An 11,632-nucleotide genomic window follows, 5' to 3' on the forward strand; every position below is an offset into this window, starting at 1 on the left:
AACACCGTGAATGGTTTTTTTCAATTCTTTGACTTGAGAAGTACCATGAGATTCTCCTACCAGAAGATGGCAATAGCACTATCATGCCTACATCATGCCTACTTTCCTTACATAGCTCTTTTGTGCTCCTGCTGTTTGACCTTTGTTGATTCCAGTACTACTTAAGCATGGTCCAAAACAGATGAGTGGCATTAACTGTGAAATGATGTTTTGCTATCATGCAGTTATTGGAATCTGAAGATAGAACTTGTATTTAATGGAAACTCATGCAACTTGTAGCACTGGCATTGATCCAAAATTGTAGAATAAATCTGAATTCTGTAGTCAAGTGGTTTTTCTATGCTTTAGGGTGTCTATCTTGTGACTTCTCTCAAATCAAGAGGAAATATCAACTCGAGAATCTGATAATCATGCTTGTGTAACTGAGTATTTTAAAGGTTCCTTTGTTTTTGACACGCTGAACTGTAATTCATTTCAACATTTTACTTGCAAATATTCTAGGCTGCTGTGGCTGTCCTTCAGTTGAAAGGAAAATATCCTTTCTATCTTTTAAATGGGCGCCTCAGCTGTGTGTGCAACTGCTGCTCAGGCATTGCATGTTGGGTAATGGCACACATGCACATCAATGCTCACCCAACCACACAGTCTGCACATTCAGCAAGAGGTCTAGGAGATCAAAGAAGAGCAGAGAGTACAGCTGTAGGAGGCTCTGGTTAGGCACACAAATAACATTTTCAAGTGATGAATATAATGAAACAATTGAACAAATATTTTGTTTAAAAAATCATTTACATTTTTACTTGCAAAAAATAGAATACCATACATTTTAATCAAATAATTCTTGAAAAGAAATGCAAAAGTGTGCATGCAGCTCATAATGTCATTAAAATGTGATGATTATGTACAGTGGTACCTCGCAAGACGAATGCCTCGCAAGACAAAAAACTCGCTAGACGAAAGGGTTTTTTGTTTTTTGAGCTGCTTCGCAAGACGATTTTCCCTATGGGCTTGCTTTGCAAGACGGAAACGTCTTGCAAGTTTGTTTCCTTTTTCTTAACACCGTTAATACAGTTGCGACTTGACTTCGAGGAGCAACTCATAGCATGCGGTGTGGTAGCCTTTTTTGAGGTTTTTAAAGACTTTGGTGATTTTTGAAGCTTTTCCGAAACTTTCCCGACACCGTGCTTCGCAAGGCGAAAAAAACTCGCAGAACGAATTAATTTCGTCTTGCGAGGCACCACTGTATTTCCTAAATATAAGGAGTTCCATAAGTTTACTTTTTCCTGGGCTTTATTAATCTAATCCAGAGCCAGAGTGTGGGGTAGTGGTTAGAGCCCTGGAATAGGACATGGAAGACCAGCATTCAAATCCCCACGTGGCCATGGAACTCAGTGGATGACCTCAAGCCGGTAACTGCCTCTCAACATAACCTACCTCGCAGGCTTGTGGGGACTAAGTGAGGAGAAAGATAACCATGTTATGCCACCTTGTGCTCCTTGGATGTAGTCAATCTGCCCCAGAGGGTTGATGGAACCCTCAGGTTTGGGGAGGGGAAGTTGCATTGCACATAATGAAACCTTGCCCCAATTTTCCACTTTTGTAACTCAGGAGTTAAATTCTTCCTCCACTTGTAAGCTGATTGTGTGTTGTCCATTCTACCACTGCCATTGTACTATAGGGCTTAGGCTAGGAGTTCCTAACCCACTTCATCACATCCTATGTTTGTTATTTGGGAAAAACAAATCAACAAGATCAGTGGCAAAGAGAAATTGCCTCTTTCCATGTTATGCAGTGCCTGTGGTTCAGTATAGTAAAAGGTAAAGGGACCCCTGACCATTAGGTCCAGTCGTGACCGACACTGGGGTTACAGCGCTCATCTTGCTTTATTGGCCGAGGGAGCCGGCGTACAGCTTCCGGGCCATGTGGCCAGCATGACTAAGCTACTTCTGGCGAACCAGAGCAGCACATGGAAACGCCGTTTACCTTCCTGCCGGAGCAGTACCTGCTTATCTACTTGCACGTTGACGTGCTTTCGAACTGCTAGGAGCAGGGACCAAGCAACGGGAGCTCACCCTTTCGCAGGGATTCGAACCACCGACCTTCTGATCAGCAAGTCCTAGGCTCTGTGGTTTAACCCACAGCACCACCCATACTTCTAGTATGGGTGCTGTAATGGGGATCTACATTCCATGAGAAAAGGCCTAGGTTTATGCAGGATCGGACTGGCCTTGACATGTACTGGATTATCCTCTGGGGCAGGAAGTTTGTTCCTACTGATGTTAATTAGGCAATAAGAGAAACGCTGTGGGCCTTAAAAGGTGGAGAATGTCTTACTGTGTTTGCATAATCTGCCACATACTTGTGTCCAACCCCATCCTAGGTGGCAAATGGCCCATTAAGAGAGATTAGTGTCAAAGGTCAGCCCCTTAAATTGCCTAACAATACCTGAATTTTTGAGGCTTTGTTCATCCTGGTTCCCTGTTTCATTCTTAACTAAAGTGGAAAAAAGGAATTAGATGGTGACATTGCTAGCATTGACACACACCAATTCTGGTCTCAGTGGGGCTGTGTTGCCTTTTGTTTTTCTGGGCTCTTGGTTGGTAAGCTCGCCTCAAAATCCAAGGAGAAAACTACCCTTTTGCAAACTGGATTTTTATGGCTAGGAAGCCCAATGAATCATGCAAGAGAGATGGCAATTTTACTTTTGACTTCTACCCAGCCCCAAACTTCCATGTAAAACTACTCAGTAAGCCTGTTGATCTGCTCCCCTTTCTTTCTCAGCCGCTCTGCACTGAGGCTACTTCTGCAGTAGCTCCAGGAGTCTGAATGGTGTTTTTCTTTTCAGAACAGCCTGGGTAATTCTGTAGCACAATTTGCTCCCTTGATGATTTCCTGGCCATTAATGTCATTACCAGGTCCTCGCTCTGGCAGGGAGACCACTTCACCTTAAGCAAACATTGTTAACAAGCCATTTACTCTGAGTCAGATACAATGAGGCAATTGAAACAAAGCAACAGTATTTCTGAGCTGAACTGTACAACCTTTCAACCTTCTGCTTAGTGAGTATACATTTTGCCACTGAGCTGCTACAAGCCCTCTCCCTAATACAGTACTGTACAGGCATCCCCAAGCTCGGCCCTCCAGATGTTTTGGGACTACAATTCCCATCATCCCTGACCACTGGTCCTGTTAGCTAGGGATGATGGGAGTTGTAGTCCCAAAACATATAGAGGGTCGAGTTTGGGGATGCCTGCCCTGATATATTATTCGTTTGCCTCTGGCTTAAGCATCATGCTCAATGCAGCAGAAATAGTACATTCTGAGATTGCTGAAGCAATGAGCACCTTTAGATTCTCTACCTCATCACAGAGAATTGTAGAATTTGTAGAGCTGGAAGGGACCAGAAGGGTTATCTAGCCCAACCCCCTGCACTGCAGGAAGATTTTCCCAGCATGGGTTAGTAGAGTCTCATGCTCTTACTAACCGAGCTATCCCAGCTGTCATAAAAAAGAGCAGTGGCAGACTGAGCAATTATAACAGCAGTGTTGGTTGCCTTTGAAGACTTTGACTAGTTAATCTGAAATCTGATGAAGCGGGCTCTGTGCCTTACCCAAAGCTGGATATACCATCCTAGTTATCTACCTGGGTGAACACATCTGGCACATCCAGCAAAACAGACTGTCCTCTTTGCCATCTGTGGCTGTCATCTAAGGCAACCATCCTGGTCTCTTCTGTCTCCCCTCACTCCTTTAGATGCTTAGTTAATGGGTGCTGCTAAATTCCTATATGAAATGTAATAAAGGAAAGTTGAAAGTTGCAAGCTGGACTGTACTGGAGAAATGTAAAATACATATTACTTTTTTAAACATGAATCTCAGCACAGGCAGTGGGAAGCTTCTCCTAAACTAGGCTGCCTGGTTGGCTGTTCCCATGCCAATGTCCGAGTCCTAGTTCTCATAGAGATGGTAATCCTGTGTTCCCTAGGCTGTGCATGACTGAATGAGCCTCCAGGCAAAAAGAAATTTAAATAACATCCTGAAGGCTATGCTAGAACCTTTCTCTCTGGCATCATTTAATAAAGTTGGCAGCAGCTAGCTGTCCATTTGGACCGTTGACTGTAATAGTAATTAGTTCTCTCTCTCCCCACCCCAAGTCTTTGTTATTTTTAATCAAAGATGAAATGTGGGCTTGTTACACACAGAACCATTAGTAAAGTCACTGGCCCTACCAAAATTGCTCATTAGCAACAATTAATATTTTGTTTATAAGCAGCCAGCCCTGGAAGGAAGCAGTCTGAGCATTTCCCTAATTGAAGAAGTTACACTGCAGAACAGTTTAAGATGATTTTTAAGATTTTGCTGACAATGGGGGTATGGTGATGTTCTGGGTAAGGCCAGTGTTCCTGCTCCCTCTTTGTGTTCAGTGTACACAGGGAGGGAAACACTGAAAAGGATAAATGAGTTAGGGAACTTGTTTCTACACCCCATCGCTTGCAGATCCTAAAATGCCTGCATTGTTCTGACAGGTCCGTAATTTAACTTAGCACAAGTCAGTCTGAGAGATATGTTGGAAAAGTTTGTACCTATGCGTCAAAGAGAGAATTTCACTGTGAGCTTGCAAGCTGGCCTTTGGCAAGAAGTCCTAAACAATTTAAGTGGATAATTGGATGAAAATGCCATCAAACAAGTGCAGTCGCTGGAACCTGTTACATGGGTTACTTTCCTAGTAAAGTTACACATCACACAGTTGCAAAGCTAGCCATTTATAGATCTGCACATGTAAATTTCCCTTTCTCCTGTGAGAACTGGGGAGCTGGAGGAAGCCTTATAGGCCATCTATCTTGTTGCAGTATATCTAGAGATCAAGGCAGGGAGGGAGATTCATTCTGGTTTGGACATTTTTCTGGGATAAAGGAGTCAGACATTATTTCTATTTGACCAGCATGTTAAATCTATTGCTATACTTTGTCAAGATCATGACTTAGTACAAACCCATCTATGCTAGAGTACTTTCAATATTATAATAACCCTGTTGGTTCTTCCCTGGATTTTATTTTCTGGCATGAAATGTTTTTTGCTATGACCATTTGGCTTTAACATCTATTTAAAAAAATGAAACGCCTGGCTGTCAAGGCTGTAAGAGGTTCACTTTGCTGGCAGGACGCTGAAAATAAGTTTCTAAATAATGCATGTGTTTCAACTGCATCAGTGATGTAACTATATTTGCCATGCAGTACAAAAACAAGCCAGGCTTATGTGCTCTGCTCTGCAGCCACAGCCAGGAAGTGCTCTCAACTCTGAATGAACCAGCACAGGTACCTGGAGGCAAGGCAAAAGCAAACAACAATTGTGTCAGGCTGGAGTCCCATGTATGCTTACTTGGAGGTAAATCTCACTGAACTCAGCTTGTCTTTCTTCTGAGTAAACATACACACAACTGAACTGCATGACCCACAACCAAAGCAGCAGGCAAGTATTTCTTCAGAACTCTGGTACAGTGTTTAAAAAAAACAAAAAACTTAATTTCCAGGGCCTAGTCTTCAGAGACACACTGCCTCCAACACTGGAGATAAAACATAGCCGCTGTGGCTAGCAGTCACTGATAGCCCTATCATTCTGTATTTTATCTCATCCTCTTGGAAAGCTATCCAGATTGGTGGCCATCACTTTCCTTTGTCTATCTCAATGTTTCTCAAACTTGGGTCCCCAGATGTTTTTTTGGACTACAATTCCCATCATCCCTGACCAGTGGTCCTGCTAGCTAGGGATGATGGGAGTTGTAGTCCAAAAATAGCTGGGGACCCAAGTTTGGGGAACACTGGCCGAATCTTCCAACATTCAGCATCAATGGATGGCTTTGGATTCTAGTATTATGAGAGGAAGGAAAACTTCTTGTCCACCTTCCTCACACTATGATAAATTTATATTGGAGCTTCTAAAAGGAGGCTTTTCATTATTTGGTCTGGAAGTGACCACTATTTTTACACAAATTTAGCACTTTCTCCCCCTTCAATTTGCCCTAACTTGCCACCTCCTGCCAACAGTGGCTAGATACATAATATATATTGTCTGTCTGTCTGTGTTTGTTTGTTTCACTCTGAATAAGGGATGTGTCCCAAATCGTAACTCGTATCTAGTTCATGTCAATAACGAAGCAGAGATGGCAGCATGACAAACAGAAATGCGATTGCTCCCAGGGACTTGGATGTTAGCAGCAACCTTGAATAACCTGCATGCAGATTTTCAGTTCCAACGAGATTCTGGATGCATCCTAAGCATTAAAGGCTCTGTGCCAGAATCCAGCCAACAACCCTAATAACCTTACCATATAATTCTCTCTCTCTTTCACTGAAGCAGCAGCAAAGCAGATGGACAGGTTCACTGGATAGGGTGGGGGAGGTAATTATGCAAAGCTGTTTGCAATAATGTTAAAACATCCTCTTCTCTCTTTTTTAAAAGAAGTAGGTTTTTGTGCCATTTGTTGCTAAGCCCTCAGGAACGCAGAAGTAAATCCCATTGTTCAAATACATGTGTACAGGACTGCAACTTTATTGCTCCGGCAGAGGAAGTAGCCACAAAAGACCCTCCATGTAAGTTAAAACGCCAGAGCTTTTTATACTGGGGGCAGAGAAAGAGCCTTACTTGACCTTCCAAAAATCTATTTTGGGAAACTCATATATGCCCAATATCTCTTACAGAGGTTACAAGCCAGATGAAATGTCCTCAAGCAAGCTTACTGAGAATGCCACTGAAAAGTATTTTTCAAAGTAGAGGAAATGGTTGAAAGGATATGAAGAAATAGAAAAGGGGTGTGCAGCAGCTGCCTGCCCCACCTCTCTCTCTCACACTGCCAGTCTCTCTGAGTATGAATGGAACAAAGCCTCTGGTGAAAGGCTTCCTCAAACTCGGCCCTCCATATGCTTTTGGCCTACAACTCCCATGATCCCTAGCTAGCAGGACCAGTGGTCAGGGATGATGGGAATTCATAGAATCATAGAATCATAGAGTTGGAAGAGACCACAAGGGCCATCAAGTCCAACCCCCTGCCAAGCAGGAAACACCATCAGAGCACTGCTATGGTTGTCAAGCCTTTGCTTAAAGACCTCCAAAGAAGGAGACTCCACCACACTCCTTGGCAGCAAATTCCACTGTTGAACAGCTCTTACTGTCAGGAAGTTCTTCCTAATGTTTAGGTGGAATCTTCTTTCTTGTCGTTTGGATCCATTGCTCCGTGTCCGCTTCTCTGGAGCAGCAGAAAACAACCTTTCTCCCTCCTCTATGTGACATCCTTTTATATATTTGAACATGGCTATCATATCCCCCCTTAACCTCCTCTTCTCCAGGCTAAACATGCCCAGCTCCCTTAGCCGTTCCTCATAAGGCATCGTTTCCAGGCCTTTGACCATTTTGGTTGCCCTCCTCTGGACACGTTCCAGTTTGTCAGTGTCCTTCTTGAACTGTGGCGCCCAGAACTGGACACAGTACTCCAGGTGAGGTCTGACCAGAGCAGAATACAGTGGCACTATTACTTCCCTTGATCTAGATGCTATACTCCTATTGATGCAGCCCAGAATTGCATTGGCTTTTTTAGCTGCCGCGTCACACTGTTGGCTCATGTCTAGTTTGTGGTCAACCAAGACTCCTAGATCCTTTTCACATGTAGTGCTCTCAAGCCAGGTGTCACCCATTTTGTATTTGTGCCTCTCATTTTTTTTGCCCAAGTGCAATACTTTACATTTCTCCCTGTTAAAATTCATCTTGTTTGTTTTGGCCCAGTTCTCTAATCTGTCAAGGTCGTTTTGAAGTGTGATCCTGTCCTCTGGGGTGTTAGCCACCCCTCCCAGTTTGGTGTCATCTGCAAATTTGATTGAATTGTAGTCTCAAAACATCTGGAGGGCCGAAGTTGAGGAAGCCTGCTCTAGTGTTATGGTGCTGAGGCTCAGATGGGGTAGCCTGTCTGGCTAAGGAGAATATAGACCTGTTATTGTGATAAGTTCCATCCTTCTAGTGGTAACGTTAAGGCCTATCTCATCCTGAAGCAAAATCAGATTGTAGAAGCTTTCCCCACACCCTCTGCACTCTGCAAAAAGTCCGCCATTTAAAAATATCCATACCAGGAAATAGTACAAACTAATCTGGAGTGCAAACAGTGGAGTAGGTGCAATAAAATGTAATAAAGATCAGCAGATCAGCACACAGACTAGTAGATTCCAGTAAGTGTAGGGCATCCACTGATCACGCTGAGATCACAACTTAACATACGTTTGCGCCTGCAATTAGTACCAACTGCACAGCAAATGAGATAGTTTTCAACAGGGACATTCAATAAACCTATTGGCCCCAGAGGATGAAAAATATTAAATATGTAAAATCTGCATTACCAGTGTCTGCTTGTGTAATAATGTGCTTCTAAAATTATTATTTAAAGGGTTCTTTTTAATTATAGCTCTACCAGCAGTTCTCAATCTACCCACCCTGCTCACCATTAAATTCATGTAGGTTTTTTTAAACATAGGTGGAAATATGTAATTTTTATTCCAATAAGTAATGCTGTCAGATACTGTGACTATTTTTTCCTTCAATAGCCTAGTCTACTGTCTGTAAATATTCAAACTGAAGTGATATTTAACCATTAATAAACTTTATAACTTCCTCCTATGGATTTCACTTCATGTTGTATACTAGTCATGCATGTGTAGGAATTATATTTTATATCATTCAAAGTATCTTTTGGGAGTGGAGTCTAGACCGTAAATCACTGCAGCAATTGATGCATCAACCTGCTGATGATATTCATCCCATACGATAAGTGATCAGATGTTACATAATAGGTTTCTTTTTCCCATTGTTTACATTTTGTTCTCCATGTCTGCAAGTTGAAGGGATGTTCTGTTTGTGATATCCTTAAGCACACGGATTGAGGAGTTAGTGCCAACCATCCAACTCAGCGGAATGTCCCTCTAAATAAACATATTCTTAGGATCCAGCTGCATGCATTTATGTTAACTTGACAGCCCAATCCTGTGCATGCTTACTTGAAAGTAAATTTGTTCAGTGGGGATTACTTGCCAATAAGTATCTTGTCTACAGGATGGTAACTTGGGGTCAAAGGACATCTTTTTTTAGGTATGCTCAATGCTGGTTGCCCCTTTTGTTTTATTTTTTATTTTTTAAATATATATTTATTAAAGATTTCTTGGTTTACAAAAGTATGTGCAATGTCTCTTTTTCAAGTTACGTTTTCTGCAGATCAGTTTCATTTGTTGTGAGACATTAGCGTTACATTAGGAAGAAAAGGGGGAAAGAGGTGGAGGGGGGGAATGGTAAGTGGGGGTGGGGTGGGGTAACAATGCTTCTATTCTCCTTAGTGCAGGGGTGCCCAAACTTTTTTCAAAGAGGGCCAGATTTGATGAAGTGAACATGTGTGAGAGCCGACCAAAGTTGTTAAGCTTTTTTTTTTACAATTTTACCCCATGGCATATACTACCAGGGGGGCCGGACCAGCAGGCTGGATTAGGCCCCCAAAATGGGCTTTGGACATGCCTGCCTTAGTGTATGTGTGGGGTTTTGTGTCAGCATCGTTGCCCTTTTTATTTTGAGGGCTAAAGTAGCTGATCAGCAGCTGTTGCTGGGGAGGAGAGATGATCAAACAATGCATTGTAACCTGCCCTGCAGCAGCTGAGGCTGGAAAAGGGAGAAGAGACCCAAGACTAAGCCTTCCTGGAAACATTCTCCACAGCATCATTGCTCTGAAATCTGCTGCTTAGCGTGGAGACAGTGAACAGAGAACAGGAGAAAAAGTACAGTAGGTAGTCATTTATTTTCTCTCTCTCTCTCTCTCTCTCTCACACACACACACACACACACTCACTCGCCTTTATCTCTGGGTGATAAAGAGCTGGTAATGGAGAAACAGCCAATTATTCAGTCTTTCTCTCTCAGTGGGGAATTGGGGCCAAATGAGCTCTAGTTCTCTGTGCTATATTACTCAGGCATAGGTGGTGGATTACTCCTCTAATGGACAGTGACTACAGCTTAGTAGCAGAGCACCACAGTCAGGAGGTTTAAGAATCAATCCCCAGCAGGCCTGGAAAAGCCTGTGATCTGAAAGTTGCTGATCAGTCTTTAACAACACTGGGCTAGGGACAAAAAAACACAACTGTCTTATATGATTGGCAACAGCTCTCCAAGGTTCCAGGCAGGGGTTGTTCCCAGACCTACCTGGAGATGCTCAGAACTGAACCTAGGACCTTTTGCCTGCAAAACAGATGCTTTGCTGCCCAGCCAGGATACTGATGGCTAGAGAGGCTAATCTTCTGACTCAGTCTGTGAGCTGCCTACAGTCACTGGCCACCTGCTTCCTTGCTTGGCTCTGCTGGGCCTCCTCCTCCCTCTGTACTGTCTGCACGAACAGGAAGTGCCTGCAGAGGGAGAGGGCATCTCAGAAATGAGCAGCGGCAACCATCACTTGCTCAAAACTTTCTGCAGAGTGGAAGGTGAGCAATCATGCAGAGGGAGGCAGCTGCCTTCTCCCCATTCTCTCTCTCTGGGAGGATTGGGAGCCTCCACCACTGTGCCAAGGGACACGGGTGGCGCTGTGGGTTAAACCACAGAGCCTAGGACTTGCTGATCAGAAGGTCGGCGGTTCGAATCCCCGCGATGGGGTGAGCTCCCGTTGCTCAGTCCCTGCTCCTGCCAACCTAGCACCTCAAAGTGCAAGTAGATAAATAGGTACTGCTCTGGAGGGAAGGTAAACGGCGTTTCTGTGCGCTGCTCTGGTTTGCCAGAAGCGGCTTAGTCATACTGGCCACATGACCCGGAAGCTGTACGCCGGCTCCTTTGGCCAATAAAGCAAGATGAGTGCCACAACCCCAGAGTCGGTCACGACTGGACCTAATGGTCAGGGGTCCCTTTACCTTTACCTCTACCACTGTGCCAACAGAGGGCCAACTCAGACGGGGAAGTAACAGGACGAGGGCAGCTGCTCCTTCTATGCTTTTTGCTTCCTATTTGCTGCACTGCCCAGAGAGAGAGGAAGAAAGTGACGGTAGGCAGAGGCCATAGCTCGCGTTTTCTCTGTGTGCAAAACCACCACCAGCCCGGTCCTCCCCACTGAGGCGCCCAGAGGAAGAAACAAAATTGCTTTGCTGCTGGTTTGCCTCTCCACACCAGCAATGCTAGTCGACCGGCTGCTTTTCCTACAAAAACTAACAAGTGGCATCCATGTTGTGAGTTGACCCCAGTGACTCCGCAACACTGGTTCTCAGGCCTTGTGCCGCAGGGCATCGGACTGATGGTTTTGCAGGCCCCTTCAGAGTGCGCTCTCGCAGCCTTTCTGAGATCTGGGTGCCCTCCAGCCTGTTTGGGGCTGCCACCCGCATCCGCTCCGCCCACCACGTCGCCGGGTTTTTCCTTCCTCCGTCGGATCTCCGGGCCTCTGACCTGACCGGGAGGAAGCGAGTAGGGACGCCACGTGCTTCGATCCCCGGGGAGCCTAACTCTTCGCGCCTGTGCGCTGCGGAGTGACTGCGCCCGCCTGAGTCAGAACCGCGCCGCCGCCGCCGCCCGGCTCCCCTCGACGTGTGGGCCGGCACGTCCCGCGGTGGCCAACCCCGCCAGACAAGCGGCGGCGA

General features: G+C 44.7%; 1 protein-coding gene across 1 annotated transcript in view; it reads left to right on the forward strand.

Moving 5' to 3' along the window:
* C1H18orf21 (chromosome 1 C18orf21 homolog) overlaps window positions 1-11,632 on the forward strand; it is a 165,242-nt gene that overhangs the window by 68,850 nt on the left and 84,760 nt on the right. The gene's annotated exons all lie outside the window — the stretch shown is intronic.

Source organism: Podarcis raffonei, chromosome 1, assembly GCF_027172205.1.
Source record: "Podarcis raffonei isolate rPodRaf1 chromosome 1, rPodRaf1.pri, whole genome shotgun sequence".
Taxonomy (NCBI): Eukaryota; Metazoa; Chordata; class Lepidosauria; order Squamata; family Lacertidae; genus Podarcis; species Podarcis raffonei.